General features: G+C 38.9%; 1 long non-coding RNA gene across 1 annotated transcript in view; it reads left to right on the top strand.

Moving 5' to 3' along the window:
- The first annotated feature begins 499 nt into the window (after positions 1-499).
- The window catches only part of LOC148215055 (uncharacterized), a 44,687-nt gene continuing 25,038 nt past the window's right edge, over positions 500-20,148 (top strand). Inside the window, exon 1 of the long non-coding RNA XR_015797170.1 lies at positions 500-759. This is a non-coding gene — a long non-coding RNA (uncharacterized LOC148215055). The remainder of the gene's footprint in view (positions 760-20,148) is intronic.

Genomic DNA, 20,148 nt, shown 5'->3' with positions numbered 1-20,148 from the left:
AATGTCTATACTGGCTCTGTTAAGTTTCTCTCTCTTTTACATACACAAAGTGCCCAGTTGATGCTGTTTCCATTTGAAAAGATACCCTTTCAATGAAAGAGCCATTTATTGTCCTGCCCACTGGACCGTTAGGTACCTCTCTTAAATAGACACAGGAAGTGCTTTTCTTGCAAATGTGTATGTGCCCAGAAATACACATTTTATAGTTTACCCACTTCCAGTTAAATGAATAATATTATAGCTTCTCCTTTCCTCAGATACATGCAATGCCATTAACAATCAACTCATTTGTTCAGCCAAATTTAATGTCCTTGACTGAACAAATACTTCATTGGCTTCATCATCTAAAGTAGTATCCATAAAAGTCTTGGCAAGAGCTCTCTCTCTTTCTCTGTCCATGTTAGTGTGTGTGTGTGTGTGTGTGTGTGTGTGTGTATCACACTTCATAAACTCTTGTGGAATGAAATTTCTAAAATTAGAGACTGCAGGAGAACTTCATTTCATTGCAGGAAGAGAAGAGCAGAAGGCAGAGGATTTCAGCTTAATGGCAGGGCTTTTTAATTTCAGAACTGTCAGCTGAAGTTGATGGTACTAGACAGAGCTTGGTGTTTTATGCTCCTGAGAAAAGAACAGTACTTTGCCATCCTGGAGTATTCAGAATGTCACGTCTTGGAAGGTGAACTAACTTGTGTCTAAGAAAATTAAAACTGTTATTATTTTGCTGGCAATGCTTAGCAGATAATGGCTGATTTTGAAAAGGTAAGCAAAGTTTGAGTTTGTTAGGATGTGGATGGGAGACCAGCTGGAAATCTCAGAGCAGTAGACTAAATTGGAAAATTGAAAAAAATGTAGGAAATCACTTCCACATTGTTGCCATGAAAATCACATGCACAAGTCCACAAAGTGACCAGGAACTGAGTTCAAGCTAAAGAAGATTAAAAGTCCTTGTGAACTTTTAATTTTAAAAAAGTCAGGGGCAGATTTCTATACGCTACATATGAAGCAACAGAAGAAAAGAATGTTTTAAATAGTCCCCTCTGGAGCAGGTTGGGAACAGGTGAGTCCGGATCCATGGAATTTGCAAAACATTAATTCCTTCTGAATATAAAAAAGGGAAAGTATTCAGAGACTGACCATCTGGGTAAAATATAGTAATCTTTAAGCCTTTTTCTGGGAACCAGTGAGTAGAAAATTGGCTGCATTTCAGCAACAGGAAAGAAATGTTAAAGTCTTGAATCACTATGACACACAGAGACACAAAGACAGAGACATGCAGTGAGAGGGGAGAATTACTATCACACCGATTCATCTTTAAATTCCACGTTCTCTTATGCTGAGTTTTTTTTAAAAAAATAATTTCTCATTTCTTCTCTTAGTCTTAGGCAGTGCATTCATCTTTTATGGTAGCGTAGGCATCCTGTGCTCGCTACCTGGTTTGGGGCTTCACTTTCCACAATCCATTTTCTTGGCTTTATTGGCTTGGGGCCGTGGAAATTGTAGGTCCAGGTTGCCCCTCCTCCCTCTGAGGCTTCATAATTTTGGGGTGGGTGGGTTCTAGAACCACTTTTATACTGTTGATGTTCTAAAACAAGAAGGTGCAATGATAGGGCCAACTCCCCTTGTTCAATTTCATGTCAGTGCCAGCCCCATCAGAAAGGGAAAAGGCATTGTCAAGCTTGGTTTCAGATTGTAGAGAAGAGTGACAAGCCCTGGTTGTACTCAAGACCATCATTGAGCAAGGCACTGGAAAAGCTAACAGGGGCACCGATCCAGCAAAGTTTATACTGACAAACGAATCCCAGTATTTTCTCATTTGGCAACTGAGTGCACCATTTAGTATCTTTGAGCATTACCATCCCCAAAACTAGATTCTACGCTGCCTCTGCAGGAAACCCTTGAAACATCAAAATATCTGCATATGCACATGTGCACACACATTCCCCCCTCCTCCCTCTATACTTAGGTTGCAACCGTGACTCTTTCAGAGATTCCCCCAACAGATAAGTAGTTGTTGATGCAGACAAGGCATTTGCTGGCTGGTCGAATCCTCTCGGTCACTGAGTCTGTGTATGAGATAAGGCAGAAATGATTCCACAGGAAGAGGTGAGAGCCAGCATCCTGGAGCCCTGCAACAGAAACATTGACATTTATGAACTCAGGCATTCATAAACAAAGAGGCTTGCAACTTTGGCAGAGAAAGACAGAGAGAAAGAGAAAGAAGGAGAAAGAACAATTAAGGCCTCTCTGTGGCAGTCCTATATCAGATATTGGAATCTTAAGGCGTCCATTAAATCAAAGATGCTCTCAATTCTCTGCATCCTTATGCTGGGCTGGAGTTACACTTGGAATCAACACAGAGCCATCAAAGTAAAATGATAGTTCTTGCACTTGACCTTTAGTCCACGCACTCTGTCACCATTTTATAATATAATCCCACATGGGGGAATGAGCTCGTGGCATGAATGGAGTTTAGCAATCAACGTTTTGACTCAGACACCATTTTCTCAGCAGAGGTTTTGTGCCTTTGACAAATGAAAGTCGTCCTCCCTTGAATGTTAAAAGTTGATGAGTGTTATGTAACTATTAGAGAAAAGCAGACCAACCAGAAAGGCAAGGGGGAAGAGGGGGAAAAAGCACCAGGATTTATTTTACTTTTAGCTGTCATGGTGCCTCAGCCTCAGATTTTCAATCTATAAAAATAGGTTTACAGAATGGAGTGAAAATGTGGGAATGAGCATTATAAGAAATATCTTGGTCAAATGCTTGAAAAGACCAGAGGGAAAGCTAGGATCCTGTCCTTCTTACCTTCACCTCATCATTGCTTTCCAATCCACTTTCCATGGCAGCTGAGAATCTCTGAATCTACACTAGCAAAAAAGCATCTTTCCAGTCACACCAAATAAAAATTTATAAGGCATAGGACAAGCATCCGTTCCAATCTAAACCCAAGGATAAAGTATGGATCTTAACAAAGACTGCCAAGAAATGCATTCTCTCTCCCTCTCCAATGGTTTCTACTCTTCAATCACTAGAAAATGTTGAACAGAAGTCCAGGACAAATTAATCAAGTTAACATCCCTTTGAAATCTGTAGGAAGACCTACGGACCTACTAGCTAAATAAGAATGCAACACTTAGAGGCAAAACCAGATACCTTGGGACAAATGGCCCTGAGCGTCTCTTGTTTGTATGTCTTCCTCATACGGGAATTAGCCAGTGCTGGAAACAAAATATTAGACAAAATCACCTTTCCTTAATCCCATCAGGTTCTTCTAAGGTATTTCTAGTGACCATGGGTAGCTTGAATCATTGTTGGCAACAGGATCTAGGTGCAGTTAGTACAATGCTGAATATTTCTTCTACATTTTTTATAACTTTTTCCTTATCTTGGATAGAAGATGACCAAAGGTTGTGTGGAGTGTCTTATCCTTTACTGTATGCAATCATTTTTCTCACAATTTGCAGACTCTCTGGCTTCCCACTGTTCAATTTAAATCCCAAGGGAAGACATGATGTGGAAAATCTTTCCATAGAGTTTCTTAAATTGGGAAATTGTCCAGTAATGTTGCAGAATCATAGATGTGCAACAGAAAGCAACAACAAGACCTCCAATCAAGTCACAAGATTAAACAAAACTCAAAATCAGCACCAAAATCATCCTCCTGCTCCCCACTCCTCCTCCAGCATCTGAGAATATGATAGAAAACTAGAAGCTTCTTTCACTGTGGAAGGATACTTCTGAGAAATTTGCAAGGCAAATTTCAGCATTTTTTTTTTGTTTATGTCTAGCTTAGTGTTTCCCAACCTTGGCAACTTTCAGATGTATGGAATTGTCAGCAATAGCCATGCTGGCTGGGGAATTCTGGATACTGAAGGCTACACGTTAGGAAATTACCAACGGGAAACACTGGTCTAGCTGAGGACAGCAATAGAGAAATTCTGCAAGTCAATCTAGGACTCAGTGGAAAGATTTCTGGTTTGGGATTCAAAAAGCAGGGGACGAGGTGAGTGTCAGCCTTACCAGGTAGACCAAACAGGAAACACAGCCAGATAAGCTAATTCTACTTTATTGTAAAGCTACATTAACAGAATCTTGCAAGTCCGAAAGTACCATTCTCCTGCCTTCCCCTTTACAGTCCGAGAAATTAGGGAGGGTCCCTTCTAATGTTATTGCTTTGAATGGAGTATGAAAGGGGGTGGGGCCTTTTGTTTTGCTTTTTGACTTCCCGAATCTCAAAGTTGACTTGAGTAGGCAATCTAACCTTAAAAGTGTTCGCACTACATTAAATTAGGTCAAAGGAAAGATTCTGCATCATCTTGTTGGACTTTCACTAACAACAAAGAAATTGATTCATGGGTGTGAACTGGCCACAGCTCAAATAGCTCTGATATGTTAACAGAATCTAGGTTCCATTTTATTCTCTGTAAACGACAGAAGAAATAAAATTAATATTAGATAAAAGATATGGCAGTGTTTTTTTTCTGGAAAGGCTTTTTAAGGATGTTTGGGCCTTTGTATGAGTGACCAGTTCTTAAATGCATTTCCAAACAAAAATCCAATAAAAACTTTATAGAAAAGATGGTTGCTACGTGCAATTTGCAGCTCACTCAGCATGAATGATTATGTACAAACTCCTAATCAAGGACGATTCTGGGTGTATTTTTGTGATTCTTGCAAAATCTATCTCCATGTGTTTTCTGAACATTGTGAAGTCTACGTAGGAATCTAGAAATAGCAATGTACATTTTTAGTCAACAGTACAGGCTGCATGTATATCCAATAGAAAAGTAGTTAACTTTAAAATTCTTGGCCAGATACACATAAATCAAAGATTTGTATTGTTTCTGTGCCACTGCTTATCAGAAAGATTGTAGGGAGGTGGAAGAACGGGGAAAAGAATCCAGCTTATTTAGCTGTTTTAGTGAAATGGTGCTTAAATTACTTTACATGCCTGAAAAGAAATTAAGAATTTGCCTTGTTTTGCTAATAAAAAAGAAATCACAAGAAGATATTTTGTGCAGTCTGTTGGATCAATTTCTGTGAACTCATGAAGCCTTTGTGAGAAAAAGATTTATTAACGCCACATCTTTGTTCCCCTCCTTTGTAAGTCAGTGAGAGGGGATGAAAAGTACAATCAAGAATGAGTCTGTGTTCCAAGAGCAGCCATCATTTTTGCGGGCTGCTCTAAGACTTCATCCTTCTGCCTGCAGCATGAAGAAAGTGTTAATCCTCACTTTTATATTTGCATGATGTGGCTGACCAGTAATGGGGATTGGTTTCACCAGTGACTGGATTGTAATGTTCTCACAACCCAGTAATTCCTTACAATGCCCACTGAAGTATTTCGTGAGAGCACAGATCTTTTCAAGTGTTTTCTAAATTACTTATTTTATCATGGAGATGGAAATATGCCATATTAATCATATGTCATGGATATTACATATCCCTTCTCTTGATGGTCTCACATTCAGCACAAATACCTGCAGAGAGACATCTTTGTGCATTTAGCTGTGCATGCAAATGTTTACACTATGATCAGGATAACTGCTACTGGGATTCTGCTCCATGGAAGCCACTGCATGTACCACTATTTGCACAAAGACCTCCTTTCTGAAGATGTCCGTGCTTTACACCTAGACATCAGGGGCAGAAGCAACATGACATGAGATACAGATGGATATATTGTTTGGGACTTCCCACAGCAAGGCAAGAGGGCCATGGCTAGGAAATAGATCAATGTTGAGATCAAGGTCCAGTAGTGAAATAATTGAAGGTTGAGCACAGACAACCCACAGAAAACTCAGTAGGCGAAGACACAGTCAAAGTCTGGTTTAAAAGTGTAGACCAATAGTTCCAATATTTGAACAAAGGTTCAAAATGTCAGGCAATAAGACATTATCAGCAGTCAGCAGTGACCAAAATTTCCAGGTCGCTAGACCACAGTACAAGCACTGCATAGGCAAACTGTTGGAGATACTGTCCTAGCTTCTGAATGAGCCCAAACTTAGGCCTTTATCTCAGAAGTGTTTGGTCTCCATTCCCGGTTTACTGGGGAGCCTGTTCAGTTCTTCAAAACCAATGCATAATTCCAATAACCTAGGGAGGTCTCTAAAGGACCTACTAGTCTTTCTACCACTCCCAAACTGTTTATTCATTTTTAAATTCTTCTGCTGTTCGGCTCTATTTGTCTCTCTATATGAGGTAATATGACTGAGTGAAATGGGGGGAAAGTACAGAACTGCACAATCACTTTCTATCTGAACCAGGAATCCAATTATTTTTATTGTATAACCTAAGAACAGCTGTAAACAGATCCCCTTAAGATTGCAATATAGTTAACTTCTGTAGAAATTTTAACTCTCACAAGATGGCTCCTAATAACTTATAGTGAACAAAGTAGCTATGACTAAACTTTGCCTCCCCCCCCCAAAGTAATAAATTCCAAAGATTGCCATTCTGGGAGACTTCCTTGGCTAGGACTCTGAGCTTCCCTCAGATCTATCATCCTCCGCCCCAAAGCACTCTCTTTTACTTCAGCCCCTCTCCAGAATTTAAACTGGGAGGTGGCATCCTAAATTACCATTTTCTGAATGACAGATCTAATATCTAGTAGCCACCACCTACTTCCAAGCAGGCCACTACTCCCAATGGCAGAAATCCATACTTGGAGGCTTTTGCCCTTAATGTCTGCAACTTTACAAGCTGGAACAAAACTTCCCCTTTCAATCTTTAACAAAATGTGTGTGATCATCCTGACAATTTCTCCCCTTCCCCCATTGTTGGGTGGGCACTTAGTCATTATGCGTTTGTCCCATATACCTCATCTATTATGCCAAAACTATCCAACCTCCTCTTATAATCACTTGCATATCGTATTACTATTATGCTGGTCTATGACCATAATAAAGATTTGATTTGATCCAGTATTACTACAATGCCGTGAAGTCCAATAGAGAAAGTCAGTCTGTTAGGCTCCAGCCAATAAATATTATTCCCCCCAAAGAATCTGGCAACTAATTTGGACTAAAATGTTTCCTAGTATTTGATCAGCAGGATCAATTTCTAACACTGCTTCAGTTTCTAATTCTTTTATTTAAATTGCTCTGGCGGTAAGGAAGAATGAGAAAAAATGTTATTAAGGGCAAGGGCATTTATTGAAAGGACAAGAAAAGGCTGCATTTAGAAAAAACATCATACAAACACAAAAATATGAAAACCACAAAGATGATTCATGGTAGAGAGGATATTTGGGTTCCATTATTTTTACCAAAAAGTGTCTAAATGTGCCACTGTTTTAACCTATTTAACCTAGTAATGCAACCGACAACAATTCTAGTTTTGATCGCTGACTAGGCAGTTGCCTTTCTTCACCTCGCTCCGACCCTCTGGATGAAATTGCTCAGATACATAGCTGAATGGTGAGTGATTACTGTCCAAACCCTCACGGTCTGCTTTAATAACTTAGATACAACATCATTTCGAAGATATGCCTTGTAAAATGAAGAAGATAGCTCCCTTTGGTCATCATGAGCGAAGTGCTCGGCTCCAGAGGAGGGAGAGAGAGGAAAGCTGGATGAGTTTATGCACTCTATTGAAATCCTGGAGAGACAGGAGGGGGTTATGGCTGCCTCCTTGGATCCTGGATAGAGCAATATTAACCCCAGATGCATCACTATCTCAGCAACAAGGAATAATGAGCTGTGAATTAATGGTAAAGCTTCAGTCAGAGTCCAAACAGATGGACTGCAGATTTACAAGGCTGGAAAAGGGCATATCTAGGATCCACGAACAACTGAAAACTATGAAAGCCCAAGCTAAATTTGATAAAGGTTTGGAAGCGTCGAAGAGAGTAATTGTTATTTCCCATGAGATCAGAATTAAGACTTCAGAACACTCTCATGATAAACTCATGACAGACCTGCAAGCTGAACTACTTAAAGCTGAAGGGCAGCTCACCCCAAACAACTTCACAATAACAAATCTACCTGTGGCTGAAGAGCAGCAGAAGCCTTTGTTAATTTACCTAGAAAATGTATTCAGGAAATCTCATTGCCAACTGATTTTAAATTGGAGATACTGATGCTTACAGATTGAGAGTAAGAGGCAATCCCTCACAAAGATCTGCCCCTCTAATTGTCACATTTCTGATGTTCGGCACCAGAAACCATCTTCTACAACTTTCAGAACAAATGACTGAATTGAAACATCATGGAAGTAAAATAATGATTTATCCAGGCCTTCCTTAGCAAGTGTTAAGTTTAAGAAGAGGCTTTGATTCGCTGTGCGCTGGGTATCAGCAAGGAACAAGAATGTCAAATATTTCTTTTTGTATCCAGCAATCTTCTGCCTTTCTCTTGGAGATGCAAAGATTTAGTATTCCATCCACTGCTATGAATTTTTTAGATACTGTACTATCTGATGAGTAAGGAGCTTGCTTTTTGCTTTTTGCTTTTTTTCCACCTTTCCTTCAACACCCATTACTACTATAAGAGTATAGAAGTTTATTTTTCTATGGCTTTTATTTCGGGAGGGTGGGAGTGGGCAGTAATCCAAGACACACTGGAGGTCTAAAATTGAATTTTTTTTTGTTCCCCCTCCCCTCCCCCCCCCAAATGTTAGTAAAGTTGGGATGGGTATTTTCTTTTTCTATCACCTTTTTGTATTAGGTTTATTTTATTTATTTATTTAAGTTTAGATCCATATTCATTGTTTAAATGTTCTTAAATGTTCTTTTTGTGTATTTGCTACTTATTAAACTTATTACAGTATGAGATGTCTGCGATGTTCAGAAATCAACCTTGAGGCATATTTTATCTGCCTCAAGGCATGGTACTTAAAGTAATCAGCTGGAATGCAAATAGACTCAGATCAAAAAAAAAGAAAGGACAAATTTGTAACAAGCTGGAAGAATTAAAGCCACATATAATTATATATGCAAGAAATCCATTCAAGAAAACATTTCACTTTTCTTGAGTCCTAGAACTGGATTGGAACAGCCTAGGTTAGTAGATGCAAAGCACATGGGGTAGCTATTATGTAAAATAACAACTCTAAAATTGGAATATGAGCACTGTCACACTGAATGATACTTTATTATTATTATTTTACTGTTAAGATAGTGAATGTCACTATTGCTCTGATTAACTTCTGGCCTCACTAAGCACTCTCCTGAAATATTCCATAGATTTTTTTTTTCCCAAAACAACATTTTGCAAACCGTGTGTCAATAGTTCTTGCTCATGCTTTCAACCTAAACCAAGATCCTCAGCTAGACAGAACTGCCTCATACTTCCATGAATGTATATTGGAATTTAATAAATATTTGGCATTTTCTAAATCTAAAATGAGAGAATACATTTTATTTTCCCATGCACATCAAAACTGATTTAGATTAGATTATTATTATTTTATTTTTCCTGCTTTGATAGATCAAGTTGTGAATTCCTCAATTGACTCAATTTCAGTCACAAACCATGTTTTAGTGACTCTCATTTTGGAATTTAAAAATTGTAAATTAGCTAATCCCACATGGTATCTGAATACTTCCCTCAGAGGGGACTTTTCATTTGTGGAATATAATAAGAAGCAACTTGCTTTTTTTTGTAAAAATTAAAAAAAAAGTGTGTGTGTGTGTGTGTGGGGTTTCTACCAAAACCATAAACTTTTATTAAAGCATTTATTCATGGATCTGCTATTCCCACTGCTTCAGTAGAAAAAAAGACTTTGAGATTTTAATCTTGTGCAGCTGGAAAAGATGGTTAAAGACTCACTTTTGCCATATGCTGAAAACCCCACAGATGAATTGCTGCAAGTATTTTTAGCAGCTAAAGTTAAATTGGGGCTACTACCTGAATATTCTTTGAAATGTAGTAATCAAAACTACTGGGAATCAGGAAAGAAAGCTGCAACTTATTGACTGAATGGGTGGTCAAAAACAACAACAACAAAAAAGGAAATTCAAGGAAATATCTGGAACTCAGGCTAATAATGGTCAGTTATACTTAGAATTAATATTAATATATTAATTATGAAATATTTTATTTCTATACACAGTTATACAAATTGAAGACATTTGTAACTGAACAACAAATCATTAATGCGGGGGAAATACTGAAATCAAACATTTCTCTCAATAAGATAAAGAACCAGATTATTATTATTACCAGAAATTACAGAGATAATTCACTTTATGATATTGGGGAAAGCCCGATGGATTTCTAGCTGAATGTTATAGAACATTTATAGACTTACTGGGTTATAAGAAATTATCTAATCTTCCTATAGTCCCTCCATTTTTTAATGAAGCCTTTTTTACAGAAATATTAAAGCCTGAGAAAGATGCTACTAGATGTGCAAGTTACAGACTACTAACTTTGCTTAATGTGGATATTAAAATATTAACTGCAGCGTTATCCAGGAGGTTACAGAATGTAACCATCCATAACTCATCCATCTCAGCCTGGTTAAAAAAAAATAGACACGCATCTGAAAATAATTGATACCACAACTGACATTTTGAACATCATTGCAGATAAAGTAGAACCAGCTGATATAATCTCATTAGACATTGAAAGGGCTTTTGATGTTTCAGACTGAATTTGTCGAAGTATGCTGTAAGAAATATGGGTTTCCATCATCTTTTGTTTATTGGAGTACAAGTTGGTATTTTTACCAATGGCAGTGTTTCAGCATGCTGGCAGGGGAATTCTGGGAGTTGGAGTCCACCCATCTTAAAGTTGCCAAGGTTGAGAAACACTGCCCTATGGCCAGCGTCATTATGAATCCATTCTCAATCCATTAAGTCATACTGAGGCACGCACCAAGGATTCTGCTTGTCTCCTTTAATTTTTAATCTGGCTCTTGACCTTTTAGCTTCACTCATTAGATAATTCCAAGATATTAAGGGAGTGGTGGCAGTTGATATTGAAAACAAATTGTTTTTATATGCTGACGATATTATGGCTCTTTTGGATAATTATTCAGTATGGATTATTTAGTATCATTACCAAAGCTCATTAATGTTGTACCACAATATAGTTTATACTGTGGTTGGAATTCAATTTCAGTTGGAAAAAAATCTAATTTGCTATCTTTGCAATCTATAATATCTGATGACTACTGCAAGACACTGGGATTTACAGACTCTATAAAATACTTGAGTTTATATTTTCTTAAAATATATCACAATGTGTTGAACTAAATATTTCTAAATCTATAGTTTTGATTTTGGTAGATATAACTTAATGATTAAAACTTCCACTGAATCTCAGGCAAGTTTAATGCAATTAAAATGAATGTTACATTGAGACTAATGTATATTTTAAAAGGAATTTCAGTATTATTCCCTATTAGATACTTTACACAGTTAGACAAACTACAGGTTAGTCCTTGCTTAGTGACCGTAATTGGGACCAGCAACTCTGGTGCTAAGCACTGTGGTCGTTAAGGAGAAAATCACATGCCATGATGCACTTACGATGTCACTTCCCATTTGATCGTTAAATGAGTCACCATGGTCATTAAGTGAAACATCACATGACCATGACTTATGATTTTACTTCCACATTCTCCATTAACTCTGCTTGTCTCAAGCCGGTTGGGAAGCACGCAAATGGCGATCATGTGACTGTGGGTTGCTGTGATGGTCATAAATACAAGGATTGGTCATAAAGCTGTTTTTTTTACACCATTGTAACTTTGAATGGTCACTAAATGAGGCAGTCAATAAACAAGAACTACCTGTAATGAGAATTTTTTTATGGCAGGAAAACTGCTTGAATATCTTTGGCCAAGGAGGCTGCCTTATGATTGAAGGTGGCGTTAACCTACCAGATTTACTATGTTATCACTGGGGTTTTATTTTAACATCTATATTCTTATGGAATGAGAACTTTCAGGGCGTTTATTTATTTATGAACTAAATTTATAAAGCCACCCAACTCAAACAACAAACAACCCCCCCCGTAACATTAAAGCATATACAATATATCCATATAAAATACAAAGTATAAAAATGGCAACCAAGCACCATACACAAAACAATCAAAAAGGGAATCAATCCAACTAGCTCCTCATGCCAAAGGGAAGAGCCCAGTCTTAAGGGCTTTCCTAAAGGCAACCCGAGTTGGGGCCTGTTGTATATTGGGGATGTGGGGGGAGATTGTTCCAGAGTAACAGGTGTAATCACAGAAAAGGCATACTTCTGAGGTCCCATAAAGTGGCAGGATTTAAAAGAAGGAAGGTGGAGCATGCCCTCCCTGAGGGAACATGTGGGGTAGGCAGATGTTCTTGGGAGAAGGCAGTCCCTCAAGGAACCTGGCCCTATGCCATGTAGAGCTTTAAAGGTGATAACTAGCACCTTGGATTGCACCTGGAAGCCTACTGGAAGCCAGTGGAGCTTGCTGAGGAGCAGTGCTAGAGCGGCCTAGTGAGATGTACCCATAACTACCCACACTGCTAATTCTGGACCAATTAAAGTTTCCAGGTGGTCTCCAAGAGCAGCCCCATATAGGGCGTGTTGCGGTAGTCTAATTGGGAGGTGACTAAGGTGTGAGTGACCACGAACAAGTGTGTATTATGTTACTTAGGGTGCCAATGTATAACCCTTTCTGAAACTTTTAGGGTCCAAATATAGTAAATAGGAATCTTTGTTTCCAGCCTTTCACCACCTATCTATTAAGCAGTTAAGAATCACATGAGAAATTGATGGTGTAGAATAATCCAAATGTGAAGACAGGGATAGGTGGGGAAAGATGTTCCACTGGACTGCCTGGGTCAACCAAGGGATAAATACCTTAAATCAGCTGATTTATAATGGTTGAGAGATTATGTCCTACAACATCTGCTGGTCATATATACAACTGAAACATGTACTGACAAAACAGTATGGCCCAGATATTTTAGCAGCCTCAGAGCTACCTGGATCCTTAAGAAATGCAGCACTTGAAGTGAAATCAACAATTCAATTTTATATTGAATTAAAACATAGAATAAAAATTGGCATTAATTTCATACCTGAAGTGCAGAACAAAAAAGGGGAATATCCAGTCTTGAAAAATCAACAGATTCAAGTTTTTAAGAAACGTAAAACATACTTCTTATGATTTAAAAATGAAATTAATTCATCAGAAAATATTATTTTGTGTCTATTGGACCCCTCAAAGAATGTTTTAAAAAGTTCGACATCAGATTTTTGTGCTGCCGTTGTAAGAAATTTGAGGACTCTAACTCATATGATTTGGTCTTGTTCAGCCAGAGCTGAAGAACCACCTCCTTCAGGGGAAGGGGGAAGGTGTAACCTCATCCAGATGATTACTAGAACAGATGTCATTTTTGCCACAATGTCTATTGATGATAAGCAATTCTATCTTGGTAGAATTTTAATCTGAGCTTGTTTTGCCTCGTCCAGATCCTCACAGTCCAGACTGAGACCAAGATGTCTGACAGTCCCACCTCCTGGGTCCAGGCCAGTGGCAACTGATATAGAAGAAGGGACCTGCAGGTTCCTCCTGAAATGGCTGCCCAATGTTCCTTGCTATACCTTCCCCTGCCCATCATAATCTCAATGTGGAACCCATTATATCATCCTTGGGGATCAATCCTATCTACATACTCATGTATTTTCCAGCATGTTTCAGTTCAGCATTCATTAGACCAGCATTAGTGGCCACATGCAGAGAGAGCCTTTCTGTGGATTCAGCCAATGACATTCACTCACAGCACTTGATTACGCTAACTATCTGATCTTTCCTAGCTAAGCTCTGAATTAGTTGCCTCCCTCCTGCAAGGACTCTGGTGGGTGATGGCACCTGCATGACTTATCTTGGCTTCTGATCCCCTCGTGCTCCAAGGACAGGAATCTTTCTCAAACAGCTCCCAGACATAAGGGAGGGCAGGTCTCCAACAGGTTCTTCAGGGCTCCAACATGCAAATCATTCCAATCACCACTTTTCTTTGATACCAATCTCAAGAACAATGCCCTCTAAACAATCTCTCTGTTGTGGCTGTCATCTCTACCACATTTAGCTACACTGACCTCTCACTTTCTCTTTCCTATCCTTCCTTTTCATTTTCTTGAACATTTTATTTGGCAACTTCTTCCACACTAATTAACACTTGCTCTTCTGTCAGTCACACTAACAATCCCCTAACCTCCAAAGCAAAATCGGCTCTACCATTTTATAAACTAATCCTGGAGCTAACAAATTTACAATCAAACCTAGGTGCCATCTTCATATAGAGGCTTTTAATTTTAAAAGAATTAAAAAGACTGTATACATATTTGTGTTCTGATCTTCCACTTACATTGATTGGATATTAAGGCATTGTACCTGCCTGAGAAATTCTCCGTGTTCATGTTCTAATAATCCCAGGATAATTAATTTTTCTACTGAAGATACTTCTAAGAGTGAACAACTATAATAATTTCAAATAAAATGCTGTGTATGTGCGAAGGCCCCTTCTGTAGTTCTTCTTTGGTTCAGAGGCAGATGGTAAATTTAGGCAGAGCCTTTTCATAGGCAAAATCACACTTTAGAATGATTTCCCAAGGAAGGCTCATCTTGTGCCAGTGTTGATGTATTTCTGGTGCCAGATGAAAATTTGTATTTGCTGTCTTTGCATTATACGTTGTAGGGAAGAGGTGGACAACAGCTTAATGTTAAAAGGGCTGTAGCACACCTTATCAGTGTTCTTCTCAACTTTGTGGAGAAGGGATTCCATAGCCAAGACAGATTCCTGGTGCATAATTCATTCAGTGACCCAAGGAGAGTATCTGTGAGAAAGACTCTCTTTGTGTTCACGAGGTCTAGAGGTTGAAATAATTTTCATAGTTATCCACTGCTGCTAATTCTGAAGGTCAGACTGAGTAACAGCTATGCATAATGTTGTTTTGAAAATAACGTTTTCTAAACTTTAGATACATTCAGTATATTACTTCTGAGAATTAAAGAAAGGAGGATTTGGTTTGTTTTGCAAAGTGATTAATGAGAAACTGTATTTTTTTCCTGAGCTAATCGGTCATGGTGGCCAATTTGGAATTTGCTTATTATTATTTCTTTCAAAAACCTTTAAAATCCCCTCTGCTTTAATGGATCACAGGGTACAAGCCAGGAAAACAAACTGAAAACAATAATAAAATATTTAAAAGGGAAAGCCACCTAAACACAAGGCTCTACAATCAAGTATAAACAGAAGATGAATTAAGACCAAACTATGGATACTAAGATTCCCAAACTTAGAACTGAAATGTTGGTACTAGTCTGGTTTCTATGGGGAGGAATTCCAGAACTGGGGATGCTATTTAACTAAGTAGTTTAATTATTTAGATATGGCCCCTAAGGGACTAAGTAATTCCTTGAGTTTATTTCAGTTTCCATTTTGTTTGTTAGTAATTGTTAGTTATGTCTAGGAAGAGGCCCAATGAAGCTTGTCTTGCATCTCATAAACTTTCACCTCCCTTTCTACTAGATGTTTGTTGAACTATTCCAGAGAAGATTGTGGTAATGTGAAGCACCAGACCACACAAGATTTAAAACCAGGTCTCTGAAACCACTAGGGGATTGAGTCTCTGCAGACTCTGCTGGCTGTGTACCCACTTAATGCCCTATCTACAGCTGGATGCACTGACCAGTTAGGAGTTTGGTTAGCTAAGAAGACGGAGCCCAGTTATATACAGATATATAGATCTGATAGCTGTAGATCTTGGTTACTTGGAGTGTTGGAAAGAAGCTAAGGGAAGACACTACTCTGTCTGGAAGTCCTGCTCAAGGGCGTTATTGTTTTGGTGATGCTATTTTATAGGAAATAAGAGATTTATTGGAAACATGAGATTTTATTTTCCTTTTCAGTTCTTCCCCACTCCTTTGGGACTCCATCTAGGTTCGGATTTGACTCTTTAGAAGTTGATGAGACAATTGTCTCACTCTGAGTATTTTGTTTTGAAGGTCCTAGCCCTGAGTGTTAAAATCAACTTGTGTAAATCATTGTTGTAATAAATTGAGGCCTTCCACAGCTCAAATTCTATTGGAACTGAACACACATAGATGATTAAAAACATGTACTGTATGCATTCAGGAAGTCTAATCTGAAATTATAGTTCTCAAATACATTTTTTAAAATAATATATGAGGCTGATGGCATGCAAACAATAAATTTCTTAGCATTCAATAATTACAATCAGCAGGTTGCATACTAACATAGAGATCTTAAGCAGTTAACAGTCTATGGGAAATTTAATAATTCAGATCAATGAAAGAAAGATGAAGAGTGAGGTCAGAGAAAGGCAAGGGAAATGGGGATTTAACATCAAGGCTTCTTGCTGCAGCAAATAAGGCCAGAAGTTTAAAGATATAACACATATAAAGGTGTGAATACATGGACTTGAGGCTGTCACCTCTTCTACTTCTCCAGCCTGTTTTGATATAAATGTAACCAAAATGGGTAGGATGAGGATATAAACTATTATCTGCCTATGTTTGAATGAATGACTATTACATGTAAGTGGCCTGAGTGGGTGATGAGAAAGCAAGAAGGATTTGAGAATGTATTTCCAGTCAACACCCCCTGGAAGCCCTTTTTAATTTTTTTATTTTTAATCTGCTCAATTGTGTCCAGTTCTTGAAGACTGCCTGGCCAAGTCCCTGCCATTTTCTTGGCAAGGTTTTTCAGAAGTGGTTTGCCATTGCCTCCTTCCTAGGGCTGAGAGAGAGTGACTGGCCCAAGGTAACCAACTGACTCGTGCCTAAGACAGGACTAGAACTCATGGTCTTCTGGTTTCTAGCCTGACACCTTAACCATTACACCAAGCTGACTCTCCTGCAAGCTCTACTATCACAAAATTCCCTGGATGTGGAGAAGAGAAACCTGGTTGACAGCTTTTTTTCCCTACTGAGAAAAAGAGCTCTTATGGAAGAGTTCTCCCAACCCCATTTCCCAGGATAGCTGAGCAAAAATCCAGATTTTCCATTCTGAGGAGAAGGTGACCTAGAGTTGTTAATATAAGAAGCAAGGGCCACTTTGAACATTCCAAGGTCTGATGGTTATACTTTTTTTGTCCTAAGAGGATGTTTACCACATCAGTTTTATGTGAGGAAGCTTTAATTTGAATAGGGCCTGGCTGTATTCACCTTAAATATTTTCCATATGACTGTTCTGGCAAAACCACATGCTGTTTTTCTCACAGTAAAAATATTACTGTCATTCAGCCTAATTCTTCTGTGGTACTGTACATGCAGAATTTTTAACTGAAATTTGGAGTGGGAGAGAAACCTTCTGTTATTTCCTGTTATTAAGATGTTAGGGTCTCCAGGAAAAGTCCTCAGGTTCATCTGTCTTTAGCCTGATTCCCTTTTCTTCTAAGTCTTGTGCCCTAGGACTTCATGGTAGTGCCCTCAAAAAAATCTGTAGGGCCACAGCAGGGGGCAACTTGCTCCAAGGTCATCCTTGAGGAGCCTTTACTGAAGATAAAGAGCAATTGTGGGAACAGAATTGCTGTTACACTACTAGAAAGGAAGGATAATGGGCCCCAAACACCCATCAAAGTCTTCAAGTGATTGGTTGAGGAGAGTGTGATCAGTTAAACTGCTGTTGCTACTAAAAAGGAATCCTAGTGAGGTTCCCATACTTCTAGGGAAAAGTGTACAGGCTCTAAGCTAGTCTTTACATTGCTCAGCGATAGATCATGAAGCCAACAAAGATTTTTAGCTACTTATAATAAGGTAGAGACTCTACCATTTGTTTCTGCAACCAGCCTACAGATAGTGGCTAAGGTCAGAAAACTGCTAGAGTCTCCACTGGACATAGGATGCTCACTCAGTTTGATTAAAGAATGTCATGCTTCTGGTTGTATGTTTCCTGATGAAACAGTTAAGGTACTGGGGATTGAAGGAAGTTCCAGGCCACATAGATCAGTGAAGGTGCCTTTAGAGATTAGAGGTAAAGGGCACACCTTTATGGGAGAGGTGAACACCACTTTTCTCTACAACCTCATTTTGGGTCTAGACATTCTGATTCTTGCAGAACTCCTGGCAGATAACCTTGCGATGCAGTACTTTAAATGTTAAAGCCAGCATTTTGAATTGGGTCCAGAAGCTAATTGGTAACCAATATGATGACATCAACATTGTTGTAATGTTGTTGAACTGCCTCCTCCCATAGCAATTAGGCTGCTGAATTTTAAACCAACTACAACTTCCAAGTCATCTTCAAGACTAGCTCTACATAAAACACTTGGTGTAGTCTAACTGCAAGGTGATGAGGACATAGGTCACCATTACAAGGTTGTTCTGATCCCCCAAAGCCCACAACTAGCACAGCAGTCAACACTAGGTAAAGGCTGTCCTGGACACTCTTGTTATTTCAGTAGGAGCTGGAAGTCTAGGAGAAGCACTAGGTGTCATAGACCTCTCAGAAGGAGTAAAACCTATCTAGAACCAATTTAGGGATCAGGGTCAAGCCAGATTAATTATCTACAAATAGCAAATTTATCTTGTGAGATTCAGACTGAGCTTGTTTGAACTGCCCAACTCTTTACAGCCTCCACATACAGGATCAGAACCTCTATAGCATTTTCTGGCCTCACTTGGGTGCTGTTGTATAATTTACTACAAATTGGCAGATGACCTCTTCCAGCAGTTTCATGGAAATATTAAAAAACCTGAGCAAAACAACCAAGCACTGTGGCACCTCACACTGGACAAGAAAAGGACTCAACTGTTCTACTTCCATGCATACTGACTGTACTTGATAGGATATGCAGCACCACAGAACGGTGCCATCTATCCCTAACTCTCACAGACAGTCCAACAGAATACCATAGTTGATGGTATCAAATGCTGCTGAGTGGTCCAAGAGGAGTGGTGTGTGTGTGTGTGTACTTTCCATCCAGATCTTAACATAATTCATCAACCAGGAAAACCAATTCTATTTCCAACCTATATCCACACCTAAATCCTGATTTAAATAGGTTTAGATAATCCATTTCCTCTAGGATTTTCTGTAAATCAAATCTTCTTCAAAATGGAAGATTGGAGATTGGGAAGAAGTTGTCCAATAAGTCTGGACCCCCTCTTCCTGCAATGGCCAGCCCAACACTGCCCATCATACCTGACACCTCCCATTGCCCACTACTGTAGAAATATGCTCCCCCACATCCTCATGTTCCATAATTCCTCCACTACAACAATTTGAATGGAGCAATCTTCAATAATCAAATGACTCACTCATGTCATTAGCAAGGGGCAGTGCCAGTATGGAATCTCTTGCAATAACAGAGACTCTAGCACTTTCTTTGTTGGCACACTGTTTTTGTTGCAGCCCAAAACAATCCAGCCATAGACTCTCTTTCAATGTTGTCTGATCAGTCTGATATTTTTCCTGTTCTTTCTGTCATTTTACTAGTCTTCAAATATTGTCTCACACCATTCATCTTTTTCTTATGGCATCCCACTTCAGTCTACTTCATCCTCCCTTTGAAAACTAAGTCTCTTTCAACCTCTCTCCCATGCAGATAATTCACCATCATCTCAAAACCATACACAATCTTTTCACTCCAGAAAAATAATTTCTCCAATACAAAATCTCATATGACATACTTCAGGTGGATCTTCCAGATACGCCAGAAAACCTTGTATGACAAGTGCACCAAACTATGGGAGCTTCAACCTGGGCAAAGAGATACTACTAATTCCCTCATCCTATTCCTTCATCCTAGCTCAGTGCAGGGACCATTTAATCTCCTGCACTGCACTGGGCCAGTTAACTATGAGCAAACATCAGAACAATAACAGCCCAGACAGATATGGCACAAAAATCTTCTCAAGGAATGGAAGAAGCCAAAATATAATCCACAATCTGATATGATGGTCCACCAAGTACTTGTATCACAAGATGAGGAAGCTGAGATGTGGCCTATCCCTAGGTTTTGATACTATAGAAAACTCACAGCAGCAACAGTAGCTGGGTGCTAAAATTCTGATAATGTTTATCAATAAACTTGGAAATGTTTGTCACCCACAGAATCAATTTAAGGATTGCACCCCAATCCAGTCACCTCAATACCAAATCCCTGCAAATTCATGGAAGGTGGTGGAGGAAGATACAACACGTACAGTAGTCCAGGAGGGAATCACTGAGACTTCAAGCAGAAAA

This window comes from Python bivittatus, unplaced genomic scaffold (genome assembly GCF_059951505.1).
Source record: "Python bivittatus isolate LINGU-HERP-01145 unplaced genomic scaffold, Pbiv_v1 ctg000480_np1212, whole genome shotgun sequence".
In the NCBI taxonomy this organism is placed as follows: domain Eukaryota; kingdom Metazoa; phylum Chordata; class Lepidosauria; order Squamata; family Pythonidae; genus Python; species Python bivittatus.
The sequence above is the reverse complement of the archived record's forward strand: the minus strand, read 5'-3'. Positions and strand labels throughout refer to the sequence as shown.